The sequence below is a fragment of the Phyllostomus hastatus genome, unplaced genomic scaffold, assembly GCF_019186645.2.
Source record: "Phyllostomus hastatus isolate PE091 unplaced genomic scaffold, TTU_PhHast_1.1 phas_scaffold_21, whole genome shotgun sequence".
Lineage (NCBI taxonomy): Eukaryota > Metazoa > Chordata > Mammalia > Chiroptera > Phyllostomidae > Phyllostomus > Phyllostomus hastatus.
In genome coordinates this window covers 4,758,664-4,774,428 of record NW_025334017.1, presented here as the reverse complement: position 1 = coordinate 4,774,428, position 15,765 = coordinate 4,758,664, and the positions used below count along the sequence as shown (strand labels likewise).

At 38.7% G+C, this 15,765-nt stretch overlaps 1 protein-coding gene across 1 annotated transcript in view; it reads left to right on the top strand.

The window, feature by feature from the left end:
* Window positions 1–15,765, top strand: part of NSMAF (neutral sphingomyelinase activation associated factor) — a 143,898-nt gene that overhangs the window by 70,243 nt on the left and 57,890 nt on the right. The gene's annotated exons all lie outside the window — the stretch shown is intronic.

Below are 15,765 nucleotides of genomic sequence, written 5' to 3'. Positions count from 1 at the left end.
TCCAAAAATAAATAAAACCTTAGGAAAAAATCTGCAGTGCAGTGGGGTGGCTGTTAGACAATGGAGAGAGTCTGAGTTCTGGAGTCAGGCCTATATTAAGATGCCAGCTTTAATCATTTCCTAGCAGTGCGACCTAGAGAAATTATTTAGCCTCCTTGCCTTGGTTTCCCCATTTATGAAATAGCAGTAGAAGTACCTTCCTTACTTGGCAAGGTGGAAGTGGAAAAGAGATGATAAATGGGAAGTACAGACACCATGTTTCTCAAGCATAAGCTGAAGCCTTTCCAAGGCCTCCATTGGCCTGGTGAGATGAACCCGGGCCCTCACACAGCCAACAAGGCCCTGTGTGACATGGGTCTCCCATTTTTCACCTGCCGAGCCTTGCCGAGGTGAAGGAGGCCTGAGCCATGTAGAATTTTTGATGCCTCTGACAGAAAAGAAACCCCCAAAAATGATAAAATAAGGAATCAAAAACTACAGGATATTTTTAAATGTTTACTTAATAAACCAATCATTTAAACCTGCACATATACTGTGACTGCAAATACAACCTCGATTAGAGATAAGATAAAGAGTTAAATTTGAGGCGCTCACAAACCCAAGACCAGAGCCGCACTCTGAAGCACATCACAGAGTCTGCGCTCCTGCCACTCTCGTTGGATCTTGCTCTTCCCGGCCGCAGGCTCCCCCCTCACCTTACCAGACAATTATTCACGTCCAGACTCCAATGGTGCTTCCTTAGGGAACGATTCCCCCACCCCAAGCCTCAACAATGTGAGTGTGTCACACAGACAGACAGCAACTTCAGTCAGGCCACACGATCTCAGAGGACTCTGTACTTAATCTTTTTAGCAGTGACCACACTTGTAATGAAATAATCACTACATAATTGGTTGTTTAATCTCTGCCTCTCCAGCTAGAAGCTAGGCAAACAGAAACCTGGTCCATCCTACTCAACCCTCTCTCCCCAGAGTCCAACAAGGGCCTTGCCCACGCGTGAGGTTCACGGCTACATTTGAGTGGATCGGTAAGTGAATTAAAAGGCGAATGTGGTTGTTCAGGATTCGGTCCTCTGTATATAGACTTTTGATGTTTTCATCTAATATCAAGATATAGGTACTTAAAAAAATCCCTGCAAATCTCCAAAGTTTGAAATATCCTTATTATATATACTTACTCCCACCCTTTACTGTAAGAACAGGTTGTTATGATAAATGGAGTGAGAGATATCACCAACAATACAGATGGTGTGGCTTTTTAGTCACTAATGATGAAAGCTTTTGAAAATTATATCATTCAAAGAATGTCATCTTCTACCATCTGTTAGATGATAAAATGTGTTGATGAAAAAAAAAATTTCCTGATACTGTACTCTTTTGTTCGTTTAATTTTCACAGTGGCAAACTTGAGTAGCAGGAAGATAAATATATATATATATATATATATAGATAGATAGATAGATAGATAGATAGATAGATCTATATATATATATATAATTTTTTGTCCATTTTTTATGACAAAAATCTACTTATGAATAAAGAAACAGAGACCAAGCTGCAGGAGATAAAACTGCACAGAACAGTCTTTTACTCTGGTTCTCAGAACCCACCATTCGGTCTGTAGGAGGAATGTCTTTCCCCTTTAATTTTTCTCCCAGGTAAATCACATGGATGACCTGAGAGCCCACCAGAGCCCAAAACTGCCCACCCCTGTTCTGCAGCAATTCTTGTGTTAATGAGTATCAATTAATGATAATAATGGAAGCAAAATGCAAGTAATTACATAGTGCTCAATTGCTCAAATTTAAATCCACTAAAATTAGAAATCAAGAAACTGGGATATTACCGACATTAGGAAGAGTAGAGAGTATGGCATCTGCAGCTAGCCTCGGGAAAGAAGATGAAGGGAAGGATTCAAGACCTAGGTGACCTATTTATTGAACAAATGTCGACTCCATGTCCACTGTACACTGGGCACTGTCCTAGGAGTGGCAGAAAAAGCATGGCCCTACTGCCGCAGACCACACACCACACTGGAGATGCACAGGAGCATCTCTGGAGCAATCTCAGGGCTGTCTCCCAGCTACCACCCAGGACAGTCAGGTCACCCCAACTCGTGCCTTTCCTCTATGTGCCTTCTAGGTAGCTCAGAAGTTTGCCATGGCTAGTGATATTTTCCTAATATTGTCCTAAATAGAATCAATATATCCTTCCTGCAAATTTGCACATCATCCTGTTTTTTTTATCTTGTTTAATGGTATCATCATCTACTCTGGTACATGCTGTAGTGATTTTGACTCCTTTCTTTTCAGCCTCCATTTTTCATGAGTTATCTTTTTAAAGTAAAGAATTGATCATTTACTTGATTCTGCTTTCCAAACCAAAACTGTGTCCAGGCTCTGCACAGCCAATCGCATCCACCCTAAACTCATGCTCATGCCTGCACCAATGCTCACAAGCCCTGCTCTCACCTTGACATCTCCTGTATTCGGCCTCTCACCTCTGTGAACTTCTCCCTGTTTCCCAACAGGCCATGATCTTTCATAGTCTGTCTTTTTAATCTTCCTCTGCGTTCCCTCTGTCTGAGATACCTTTCTTTCCCTCTTTAGTCGGAGAAACCCAATTTATGTAAAGGCCTAACATCTCCTTGAATTACTTGGCAGAAGGAAATTGCTGCTTCCTCTGGGCTCCCACCGCCCTTTGTTCATATCTCTATTGTTGCACTTATCTTGTTGGCTCATTTAATTGTGTGCGTGTCTACATACTCTGCTAGATGATAAGTTATTTGAAGACAAGCAGCCATTTTATTCTTATCTCCACCTTTCCAATGTCTGGCGTAGGGCTCAGCATAATGCATAGCACAGAGTAAGTATTCCACAATGATTCTTGAATTGAGTCCATTGTTTTCATGGATATTTAAGTTGTTTAAATTGATGGAGGTTTGGGATATTTGTGCCAGCTCTCTTACAGATGGCTAAGGTTAATTCTCTCTAGGTAGCAGGAAATTACAAATCCTTTTAACTGGCTGAACAGTAGTAACACCTGTATAAATACTTGTTTATATTGGGGTTCTTTGGTTGCAAGGCAAAAACTGGATGTTTATGTTCTGGTTACCTTACGTAAAAAGAGAGCTTTCTGCAAAGATACCAAGAGTACAGAGAATCAATGGGCAATCTGGAGAAGCAGGGTTTTTTATGGTCTGTAATCAGGTAACTCCAGGGACTGGCAAACAGGAGCAGCAGGAATGAAGTGGCAGCAAGAACAGCTTTCCCTGGTTAGTGACACTAGAATAAATCGATTCTCAGTCTCCAACACTCAAGATTTAAATTTCATGGAAAATCCATCAAGCTTGGATTATATGTCAAGCCATTAGCTTGGCCAGGCAAGAACATTCAACTAAAGAAATGTTCTACCAGATTTTAATGTCAATGAGCAATAAGATAGTTCTCAAAAGAAAACTAGTATGAGAAAGAGGCAAGGGCTACTGGTTACCAAAAGGCCACAAACGTCATCTACACTTGTGTCCTAAAATTGACTCTAACTCAACACTACAACAGTTGTTACAATGAAATCATTATAAAGCAATTTTTTAAAATCTATAGCCTTTCACTCAGAGAGAATAAACTCCTTAACCCAATTTTTTTAAAGAAAGCTTTTATATATTTTTTAAACTAGTAATTTATGAGACACTAGATGGGCTGTGACAGGACTTAAGTGAGTGAGTAGTAAAACAAATGGCCAGTGGTACAGCGACATCAGTAAGTTCTAACCATCATCATCCATCTGGATCACCATCGGGTCATTATCGCCGTGGCAGTGCGGGTGTAGCAATGGAGCACTTCAACAGTCCTTTCAGGCCAGCGCTGTGTTACAGCCCATTTAGCTCCTGTGTGCAGCCAGCGGATCCTGAGTGTTGAGGGAATCATTGGCTCAATTAACTAGCATTAAAATACTGTACCTCTAGCATCATAAACGGGAAAACATGATCATTTACTCTGGAAAATATCTGAGACAATTTCCCTGCTGGGTAGAGAGAGAAAATTAAATTACACAAAATAAATTCTCTGTTCTCCATATGTGAACTATCCACATTACAAATTGTCAGTTCAAGAGCTGCTATTTGTCACCATAGCCATAGCCATGACCCAGCTGCTCTGTGATATGCAACTGAGAAATTACATGGAATATATATATAATGTATATAATATAATATAATATAATGTATATGTATATATATTCCCCCTCTTGTTATTTACATTTACATTGACCATATACTTTATGAAAACTACAGGATTAAAGAATGTTTCTTAAACTGGAGGTTTTATTTTAGCTGACTTATTATTCTTGTTGTTTCAAATATCCTTTTGGCCAAGTTGGAAATTCTAGTCTTTCCATGATCTATAGTCCTGTTCACCACCAAGTTTCTTAGCCACTAGTTTCTCTAGAATAGCTCCAAAATGCTTATCTTCTTGTATCAATTTCCATTCATTTTTCTTCTCCTTGTAATAAAGTACTGTTTTTCTCTTGTAGCAAAAGACCAAAATGTCTTTCATATTTCTGTATTTTTTATTATTTGTAGGGTAAGAAAATCTCATTTATATTAAAGTAGTTCACTTATGATTCTCTTTATTGCAACAACCAAAAATTTTAGCAAGCATGTGGCTAACTGGAACTGTTCTTAGAACTGGGATATTTTTAATCCTCCCTGAAATGACAGGCATGTCAAACAAGACATCTCTGGCTAACAATTTTTACCATCTGTCAGAAGCTGCTAGATTCTACAACTTCCTGATGGTTTGGGTTTTTAGCAGTTCTCAAATTTTTTGATCTTGCAAACTTATCACACTCTTAAAAATAATTGAGGACTTTGTTTATAAGGTTTAATATCTATTGATATTTATAATATCAGAAATCAATTGTAAGACCTTTTTAAAGTATTTTAAAATTACAATAAACCCATGACCTCTTAAATAAATTATTTGCATACAAAATGTGTGTAAAATAAAATTAATTAAATAATACTCTAATAACAATATATGGTGTCAGATGGGTGCTAGATATGGGCAATTACTTTGTAAGTTATATAAATGTCTAATCACTATGTTGTACATCTGAAACCAATATAATATTGACATCAACTGTAATTGAAACTTTTTCTAATTATTAAAAAATAAATTAAATAAATTATAAAAATGTTATTTTATTTGGGGCTATTTCTTTTTTATGTTTTGTTTAGTAGAAGAAAATTGGATTCTTATAATCTGCTTGTGCACTTAATCCATTGTGATATGTTATTTGGTTGAAATACCATATTTTTGCCATGTAGAATGTGCACTTTTGCCCAAATTTTTGAGGAAAAAATAAAGATGCTCAGTATACATGGATGGTACAAAGAAGGTGCATTATACATGGCTAGTGCTAAACCATGGTGCATATTATACATGGGAAAATATGGTATATAAAGAAAATCTGATCTCATGGGAATATGTAGTCAGAGAAGGGAGGAGCATTTAATAGCCTTCTTATATAATTTGAATTTTTTTTGGTACTACACTGTAATTCAACAAATGAACAAAATGGTAACTTCTGAAAGGATGGTTGATATGGGATGGTTTCCCAAACCATATCATATTAGTGAACTCTTCTTCCTCTGCTACATGAAAACTCATCAACCTGTATGCATATATCTTTAACCCTTGTGTGATTTTGTAATGCCCAAATGTTAATAAATTCCATTATTACCACGTCAAGAAAAACCACACTTGCTAACATCCTCACTGATTTCATCAAACACATTTTTTTGAATATTAGGAAACTGTCAGGGTCCTGGTAGTATATAAAGGTTTTTAAAAGTTTAATGTTTGCCTCACAAGAAATGAACAAACAAAAGAAATAAACAAAGTCCTAGATACAGACAATGGAGTGGTGATTGGCAGAGGGGAATTGAGGTGCAAAGAGGACGAAGAAGCTAAAGTGGGTCAAATACATGGTGACAGAAGGAGACTAGACTTTGGGTGGCAACCACACAATGCAACCTGTGAATTATGCATTACAGAATTGTACACTAAATGATCTTATAAACCAATGTCACCTCAATACATTTAATTTAAAAATTTTTAGCTTCATAGATGTGTGTGTGTGTGTGTGTGTGTGTTGCTACCTCAGAGTACTGAGAAAGAGGATTTCTTCGTGATTGGAAAGCTTGCTCCCTATGATTCCTGGTATGAATGGCCTTTGAGAAAGATCATTCTGCAGGCAAACCATTTCTTCCTTTGACCACTTCTATGTTTTGCCAAACATTTTGTTAATAAACAAAGTGATATATAGTCACTATAGGAAAATCAAAAATTAAGCAAATAGATAGATAGGAAAGAAAGAATCCATGATCTCATTAAAAAAGATAACACTGTTAACATTTTGGTGTATACCATGTCTTCTTTTTTTCTATTTTAAGTAGTCATTAGATCTATCTAGAAAAAAATCAGAAATAATTCATGCTATAAAGTTATTTCCCCCATTTTCATTTAAGTTAAAAACTACTGAGCCATGTTTTCTTTCTTTTTTTTCTTTCTGGAAAGTGGTTCCATTACCTTTTCAACACCATCATGTATTAGCTTCCTGTGGCTGCTGTATCAAAGTACCATAAACTAAGTGACTTAAAACAACACAATGATTATCTCACCATTGTGTACGGTCTCTCTAAGCTAAAATCAAGATGTCAGCAGAGCTCTGTTCCTTTCTGAAGGTTCTGTGGGATAATGTGTTTTCTTGCCTTTTTCAGCTTGTAAGGGTCACCTCCATTCCTTGGTCCTGGGCCTCATTCCTCCAGGTTCAAAGCCAGTAAGGATGGCTCGAGCCATCATTCCACCATCTCTCTGCATCTCTCTTCCACTGTCACTCCTCCCTTTGACCATAGCTAGGAAAGGCCCCATGTGATTAGACTGGGCACACAATTAATCAAAAATTAAATCCAGGATAATTTTGCCATCTCAAGGTCCTTAGAGATCTTCCAAATCTCTTTTTTCATGTAAGGTACCTATTCACAAGGTTTGAGAATTAAGGTGTGGACATATTTGGAGAGCTTTATTTTGCCTTTCACAATTATTAGTAGCATTCTAAGAAGGACTCATTAATTTCAGAGGCAATTTATACTATTTTGGAATGCTGGAAATATCGATACCATAATTTTGGTGGTAGTAACATGACTATATATACATTTGTCAAAACTCATCCAATGGAAAACTTAAAATTGATCAATTTCCTTGTATGTAAATTATACCTCAATAAACTTGATTGAAAATGGATTTACAAATTTACAAATATTATAAATGGTTACTAAGAGAAACTAAGGAAAAGAAAACTGTAAGATTAATGGCGGAAACACTGAGCTTGCCTTTTCCACTCCCACACTCCTTTCTTTGAGGCCACTGCTTTCAAGGAAGATTTCAAGAGAAGAATTCTCAAAGAGCTCTTGCATGTGAGTATATTGAGACTAACTTTGGTTATGTGGACAGGAGTGGAATATTTTGCTTTCTTGCCTTGAGATCCCTTAGAGATTTACTACGAGTAGTTGAGGACTTCTGCTTCTTACCAGATTTTCTTTAAAGGCCTCAGAATTGCCACTAGCAATGGATAACTGCAAAGAATGTGGACTCTTGAGTCAAGCAACCATGAAATCAAATTCTATCACTGTCACTTACTAATCGGTGGTATTGGACAGATTATTAAACTGCACTAAGCCTTAGTGGTTCTCTTCCAAAGAATTATAATGATAAAACAATCTTAGAGCTTTGCCAGTAAGTCAAGTAGTTCCTAAGGAGTGGCAGATGACAGCTGCTGGATGTCCCCAGATTTGGCTGGTATGGAGACAGTGAGCCCTCAAGTCCCAAGGGAGCAATGAGGAGGGTCCCAGGTTGATATTGCACATTCTGTGGTTCTTTGTCACAGGGGAAGAATACCAAGTTCAGGAAACCCCCTACCTTACACAGTGGCTGCTGGCAAACCTGTCCACTCTGTTCTCTGGAGAGAAATATTATCTTTCTTATTATGAGACGTTAGCAAATCTTCCCTGGCAGGAAATGGTGAGTCCTCTATCTTTACTATCCTGGAAAGTAAATCTGAGTGCAATTGATTAAAGATGTCTAGGCATGGAGAAATGTGAGAGATTCATGGAGAATTTTCTCCCAAAACGACTGAGGAATAAAATGAATGCTAAGTATTGAGCTTAGAGATTGCTACAAAGTAACTACATAATAAATTCAGATAGCAGTAATGGTGACAATTATGATGATGATATCACAGTGAAACAAACAGCATCTTTTCTTGAAACCTGGCGCCATCGTTCCTTTTAGCAAAAGCACTGTATTTATTGGGGAAATATACTGGTAAGTTCTCCCAATAAAATATGAACCCACAATGGTGTGTGTATTTGAGATACCCAGGCTGAAGGGGATGGAACTGTTCCCTTTGAGACTTGGGATGGAATTTGTTGTTCCTTTATAATTCTGACCCCCAAGCAGATGAGAACCGAAAGCCCACCGCTTCATTTACTGTTTCTAGGAGGCAATAAAATCTACTGACTCCAAGATTGGGCTTTGCATCCAAAATGAGGATTCAGTCCCAGCTCTTCCATTTAGTAGATGTGACCTTGTGCTTCAATTTTCTCACCTAAAAAGTGGGGATAATAGTACTGCCCCATATAGCTGTTATGAAGACAAAATGAACTAATATACACAAAAAATTTAAACTAGCACTTAATAAATGATAGCTGCAGTGGTAGCATTAGCTGAAGTGTCCCAGTACGGGAATTGTAAGAAAACAGCCCTTGAAAGAAAAAAATACAAAAGGACACCAATCAATGTGTTTGGAGAAAATAAGAGAGCTGAAAGCATTGTTTTTTACTGTGGCCAAGGGTAAGGAAAAACAAACCTCAAGGGATTAAATGTGTTGCTGGGAGTCATAAAACAAAGGAAACCAATCTGAATTCCTGGCACCACAGCAAAAGAGACAGTGGAGACCAGGATGCAGGGCCAGGGAAATGACCCTGGGTCAGTAGTGGCACTTTGACAGTGGCTCACCTGGAACAGTAAACAGAAATAAAAAGCTTAAAGAAACACATGCAGTGCTTTCCTAGCCCAGAAATTGACTAGAGAAAAATAAAGAAAGAGAACTTATTCAGATGTGCCCTCAAATGCTGTTTATGTACTCCTTCTGCTTAAAAAAGTGAGTAACAAATGCTACTTACTTTCCATTTACAATAATAATATGTATATCCTTTGGAAAATATATGGAAGTATAAAGAAAACAAAAACCATCCATAATCTCACCCCTCAAACTATCATGAACACTTGCTGTATTTTTTCTAGTACACTTAAAATATATTGGTATTACAGAAAATATATTACTTCCTGATTTTTCACTATTATACTTACTTTACTAGGTAATAAGTCTTCCTCAGAAATGGGGTTTTAGATGGCCACATAATATTCTGTTGAACACATACCCAACAATTTACTTAACCACTGACCTCTTTGTAGACGTTTAGACTATTGATTGTTTTCACCAGTTAAAAATAAAACTGTCATGAATGTTTATACACATAAAAATCTTTGTGCAGCTGAGTATTCCCCTAGGAATAAACTCCCAGATGTGAACTCAGTGGGCCTTTCCATCTATTTAAATTGCCCCCCCCCCAAGAGCTGGCCCCCATGTGCACTTGTCTCCCCAACTCTGCGTTCAGTGACATCGTGTCGGTGCCTTGAAGTTGCCTGTGATGAGAGTGTTTACACCATAGAAATTGGCAAAACTCTCAAATCAGCCTGTTTTCTCCCAGCCTTCTGGTTGCTAAACCTGTGGGAAAACGTACCACATTTTCCTTCTATCAGTAGTGTTTAAGAATGCCTTCTCACCTCAGCCCTGGATGCTGCCGTTAACAGCACTGCTTATTTGCTAGTTTCATATCCGAAATAACATCTCATTTTGTTTTAATTTTATTTATTTACTAATGAAATTGACATTTCTTGTCCTAAAGGCTATAATATATAGTTTAAAATCATTGTTTTATTTATCATTTCCTGCTTACTATCTAATCTAATCTATGCTAATTTCTGATGGGCACCTGTGCCTAGTCAATATTTCCTGGGTTTATTATGAGGGAGAAGACCCTACATGAGGGATGACTCTGGCAATTACAGTCATTTTTCACTCCTGCAGGGAAGACAAACTGTGCAGATGACAGATAACAGGTGCCCTCTGACAATGTATATCACCTGAGGAGAAAACTGATGCACACATGTTATGTAATTCCTGAGGCACATTGTGATTCTGCAACTAGACATAAAAATCAGTATTTCAGAGACAATGTTAATTGTGTGGGAAAAATCATTTAACATTTTTAAATATTTAGTTTATAAAAACTGCCAGGAAAAGAAATGTTAGATATTCTTCCACTAACCTTCACATTAATTCAACAGCCTAGATAGGTATGAAGGAAGAAGAAGAGGCACACACCGACACTGCCAACCAGAGGAAACTCCAGGGGCTGCATGTAGTGTCTACTGCCAGTGGCCTACCTAGCATCTTATTACTCTCCCACGGCCTGGCTGTTCTCACACACATATTTTGAATTGTTTTTCCTCCCTTTCTTCACTTGGCCCATGTGCTCCCTCTCACCTTCAGTTTTAGTGATGGCCCTGGTCTAGATCTCATAGAACAGGGGTGTCAAACTCATTTTCACCAGGGGCCACATCAGCCTCCTGGTTGCCTTCAAAGGGCCAAATGTGATTTTAGGACTGTATAAATGTAACTACTCCTTAACAGTTAAGCGAGGGCTTGGTGCTGCCGCCAGGTAGAAACAAGGTGAAGGGCTGGATCCGGCCCATGGGCCTTGTGTTTGCCACCTGTGCCATGGAACATTCCATTTCCCTCACCAAAGTCTTTGATTCAAGGTGGTTGTGTAATCTAGGAGGTCCCTTGAAGGCAAACCCCCGTATTCTTGCTGGGCATGCTGGGCTAGATGTGGTCTGTCACTCTGAAGGGGAAAGCATGCAGCTAATTTGCTACCACAGCCACCAATGAGCCCTGTGTGGCAGGGACCAGACTCACCACGCAGCTGATGATGCTGAAGACATAACAGAGACTAATGGAAACTGTGTCTCTGATGAAATTGTTGAGCTACTGGCTCAAAGAACCCTGAAGCCCATTATGCCTCTGATTTCCAGGTACCTAAGCTGAAAATTCTCTTTGTAATTAAGCAATAAATGAAAGGGAAAAGAGCTGGTAACAGTTGTTATCTAACTTTCAAAGCTGTCCATATGGGTCATGAGTATCTCTCAGGTTAGTTACCCAGTCCAATTTAACATTTTAAATCAGATGACATCACTCCCTTGTTCCTAATCCTCCATGGCTTCTGTCACACATTGTTAACAATGGCAATGTTGTTGTGATAATAATAAGAATAGTCATCATGAGTAGCCCAGCGCCCTCCATGGATCCTTGTGCTCTGGCCCCTGCTGTCTCCGTGCTACCTCCCTGAGTGCGCTCTTGCTACTCTGTACAGCTCCTGTCTCAGTGCTGTTTCACTCACTACTCCTTCTGTCTGGAACACCGTTTCCCAACTCCAGTTCCATTCATTTATCAGCTCAAATATTAACTACCTTCTAATGTAATCTATACTAATTTCTGATAGCATTACCTACCTCTTTCACACTCTACCCCTTACTCTGCTCCTTTTTTCTTCACAGTACTTATCTCTGCCTGCATTTATATCACTTGCTTTTTAAACCTGTCAGTCTCACCAGATTGTAAGTTCCATAAGGGCAAATCTTTATTTTATTCACGACTTTGTCTCCAGCACCTGGAACATTTCCATCATAGAATAAACACCCAATAATTATTTATGGGAGAAAAATAAAGAAGAAAGTAATAAAATCAAAAAGTGATCTTAAGAAAAACTATCAATGTAGAATCCTTGACCATTTTTTATTTTACTAATGGGTACACACCATTCCCTGTCTCCTTCTGCCTGGCTGCTTTCCACCATCCTGCCCACAAGATTTAAATACTTGTTTTCTCAGCTTCCACTGCTGCTACGGGCTTGCCTATATTAATAGTTCTGGCCAGTGAGACGTAGTGGGAGTCTGGAGTATGTTTCTGGGAGTGCTTTTGGTTGCCTGGTAAAAGGTACAAACAAAGTTGACTCTTTTCTCCTTATTTCTGCACAGAAGCCAGACTTGATCATGGTGGTGAAGAAGTACTCTTGTGACCATTGGCTACAAGCCTAAGAGAAATGTCAGAGCATACTACTGAGCTGTTCAAACACAGCCAGTGAGAAAGGGAACCCAACTGTTGACTGAGTTTGCTGTTACTTACAGTGCAATAAATCATAACAGACACAGTGGTGACAAAAGAAAGTGCAAAATCAAACAGATATTTATTAAGCAACCGCTAAGTGCAAGACACTGTGGTGAGAGGTAGTGTTGATATTAAGACCAGCAAGTTCCTGGTCCAAGGAGTTTCCAACCTAGATGGGGAGACAGGCCCTAATGTCAGGTAGAATGGGATCACTGTTAGAATCATGTGACTGTGAGCTTTGTGGTCTCTACCCACCATGGTGTCTGACATGTTGGTGTAAAATAAACATGTACTGAGTAAATGAATATGAGATGACTTCCATCTGGGTACATGGGGGAGGACTCCAAAGTCTTGAGTGGCAACTTTAAATACGGGTATTATTTCAACAGGGAGAAATGGCTGGAGAAAGGTACAAACGCATTTCAAGCAGAGAGAACAGGAAGGCCTAAAGACATAACAGATGGAAGTTGTAACGTATAAGAGAATGTGATTGTCTTTTTTTTCCAGGTAAAAAAAAAGGTATGTTGCCACTTTAAACATAAAAGGTGATAATTAACTGTTTCTGTCTTTATAAGATTTTAAACATTAGTTTAAACATCATTCAGAAATATGCAACAGTTAAAAATGTTTATTTTACAAACAGAATAAAGTAAAGAGCATTGATACCTAGTGATTGACACCTAGCAAATGGGAGACACATAACTATCCTCATCTGCAGTCAAATGCAATTTTTAAAAACTGACTACAAGGTTCTTTGAAGTTTTTAGGGCTTAGTGTCTGTAAATGAAAATAAAAACATCACTGAGAGCTCAAAGACATGTTTTATGATTACAAAGTAGCTCTGAATGAAAATTGGTTCAAGAGAACAAAGCTCTGACTTTTAAGAATTGGGGGGAGGGAGGGAGATGGGAGGTGGTGAGGTCTCTCCCAGAGATTACCATATCTCCTGGGATGTACAATAACCTTCATCTGAAGTAGGTAATATTACCTCAAACCACAGTGTTCAGGAACTAAAGATCAAGGTGAGATGGGCTTAAGGCTGAGTAAAACCTTATTGGAAGTTCAATGTTCTGTCGAAAACTTCCACTTACTGAGGGACACACAATTCAAAGTAATCTCTCACTCGGCCTCTTGTGAAATCTTTTCCTTTGTTATATATCCTGAGATTTTCCCCTCATGTCTTCATAGTAAATCTTACTATGTAGATTTACAATCTACATAGTAAAACCTTGGACACATGTTACTCAAGTTAATTCACAGGCACCCAAACAGAAGACTTTACTCCGCTTTCTCCTTCCCATCCCAACCCAATCATGGCATTGGGTAGAATGACCTGTTCAGCTAATCAACATTAAGAAGTTAAGCAGAAGAGAAACCAACCAAGGAGACTGAGAAAGAGTGAGAAGCAATGTCATTTGAAAATCAAAGAAAGAGTGGGACCTCAGAAGTAACTGAGGGACAGGGAAAGTGTTCCAACAAGGAGGTACATTGAATGCTATCATCCAGTATTCTGAATTCTGCTGAGTTCAGAAAAATTAAAGCAAGAGAAGTGACCTATGAATGTTGCGATTTGACAAGAACCATTACAGTGGTGTGGTGAAAACCAAAGTCCAATTGGAATGGATTGAAGAGAATGCAATTGAGAAAATAGATACAGCATTTGTAGGTACGTGTTTCAAGAAGTTTTTGCTAAGAATGGAGAGCTGGAGGAAGATGTGGGAATAAAGGGAACATTTCTTGAAAAGTATATATGCCGATGGAAACAACTATAAGGGAGACATAGAGCAAGAGGAAGAAGAGAGAAAGGATAATTACAAAGGCTATATTGCTGAGAAAGAAATTGGCCTTCGATAGAAGTAAGCATACCTCCAAACAGCAGGAGTAAAGACAAGGGAACAGATGCCTCCTGGCTGGCTGATTTGGTGGTGGGAGGATGAGGAAGTTACCACCTCAGTTTTCTCTTAATTCTCCACAAACAAACTCTGTAACAACACAAGTATCTCTCTGCTGAGCTATTCAAGAAAATCCTTTTGGGCCTATTTGTTCCCCTCCTCCTGTCAAAGATAAAGCAGGGAAGTGAAAAATTACAAAGGGTTGATCACAGGCAAATGCTGTATGTGTATCTGCTAGGTGGTAATTATCTGCCCACAGTGACTGGGAAACAGAAGCCATATCCTGACTGAGGATGATTACATTTCAAATGAAGAGCTTTCAAGTCCCGTGGAAAGCATTCCCAAGTTGTAGGAGATACATGTATATCTCAAAGGTACAGAGAAAGAATTCACATTTATAAGCCCTGTTTAGTAAATGCTCTAAGAAACAGAAGTTAAGAGCCTATGTCTGGTGTTAGCTAAAACAAACTACATTTTGGGGGCGGACTTGAGCTTTCTCAGGCAGGGGAGTTTAGGAGGGGCTAGGGTCATCCTAGGGGTGAGGCTGTGAGCTGTTAGAACCTATTTTAGCTAAGTCTTTTAATGTGGGGAAAAGGTAATGGACAAAATTATCTGTGCTGCGAATCTGTAGGTCTTACAAGCCAAGGCTGAGGCCTAGTTGAGAAAAGGGCTCCAAGGGTCCTGGCTAGAAGTTGGTCAAGGAGAGAATCTTTGTCACTCTCCACCTACCAGGATCACACCCTCTTTTAATGTTTAACTAAAAGAAAAACTTGCATGTTCTTCCCCTTTATCCAGCCAAAGTGATGTCTCTCTTCTGAAATAATAGCATCTATTACAGTACTTCTCATATGGAAGGCTATTGTTGTACCTCTTAGCAAATTTTATTGTCTTATTTCAACATGTACATCTCATGCATTTGTCTGGGCTACCTAATGAGGTCACAGTTTCCTATAGGAACGTGGGCTACTGCCTCTGCCATCTTTTTACAATTAAAGGTTCTGTTCAGCACTTGATCACATGGAAAGGACTCAGTGCAAGTCACAGGGTACCCAGGCACCTTCATTCATTCTAAACAATTTTAATGAGTACTTTCTATATGCATATCATTTTTCCAAGTTCAATAAGACCCAGCCCCAACTTTTACTCTTGGCTCCCACATTTTCCCCATCAGAATACACATTTGCCTTGAAACTTTCAAAAATCGAACCCTGTAGAACCCAGTCTGTAAGACAATAATAGATATGTGTGAGGTACTACACCATTTAGATGCTCATTATTAAAGAACCCCTCAAAGGCCAACAATCATAGGCTCACATTCAGGGTATATTAAGTGGTCATGACCACAGTGAAGCACCACTCACAGCCATGAGGATAGCTATAATCAAAAAATCAGACAATAGCAAGTGTTGGCAAGGATGTGAAGAACCTTGAACACTTATACACTGCTAGTGGAAATATAAAATGGTGCAGCCACTTTGGAAAATAGTTGGACAGTTTCTCAAATGTTTCCACTCCTAGGTATG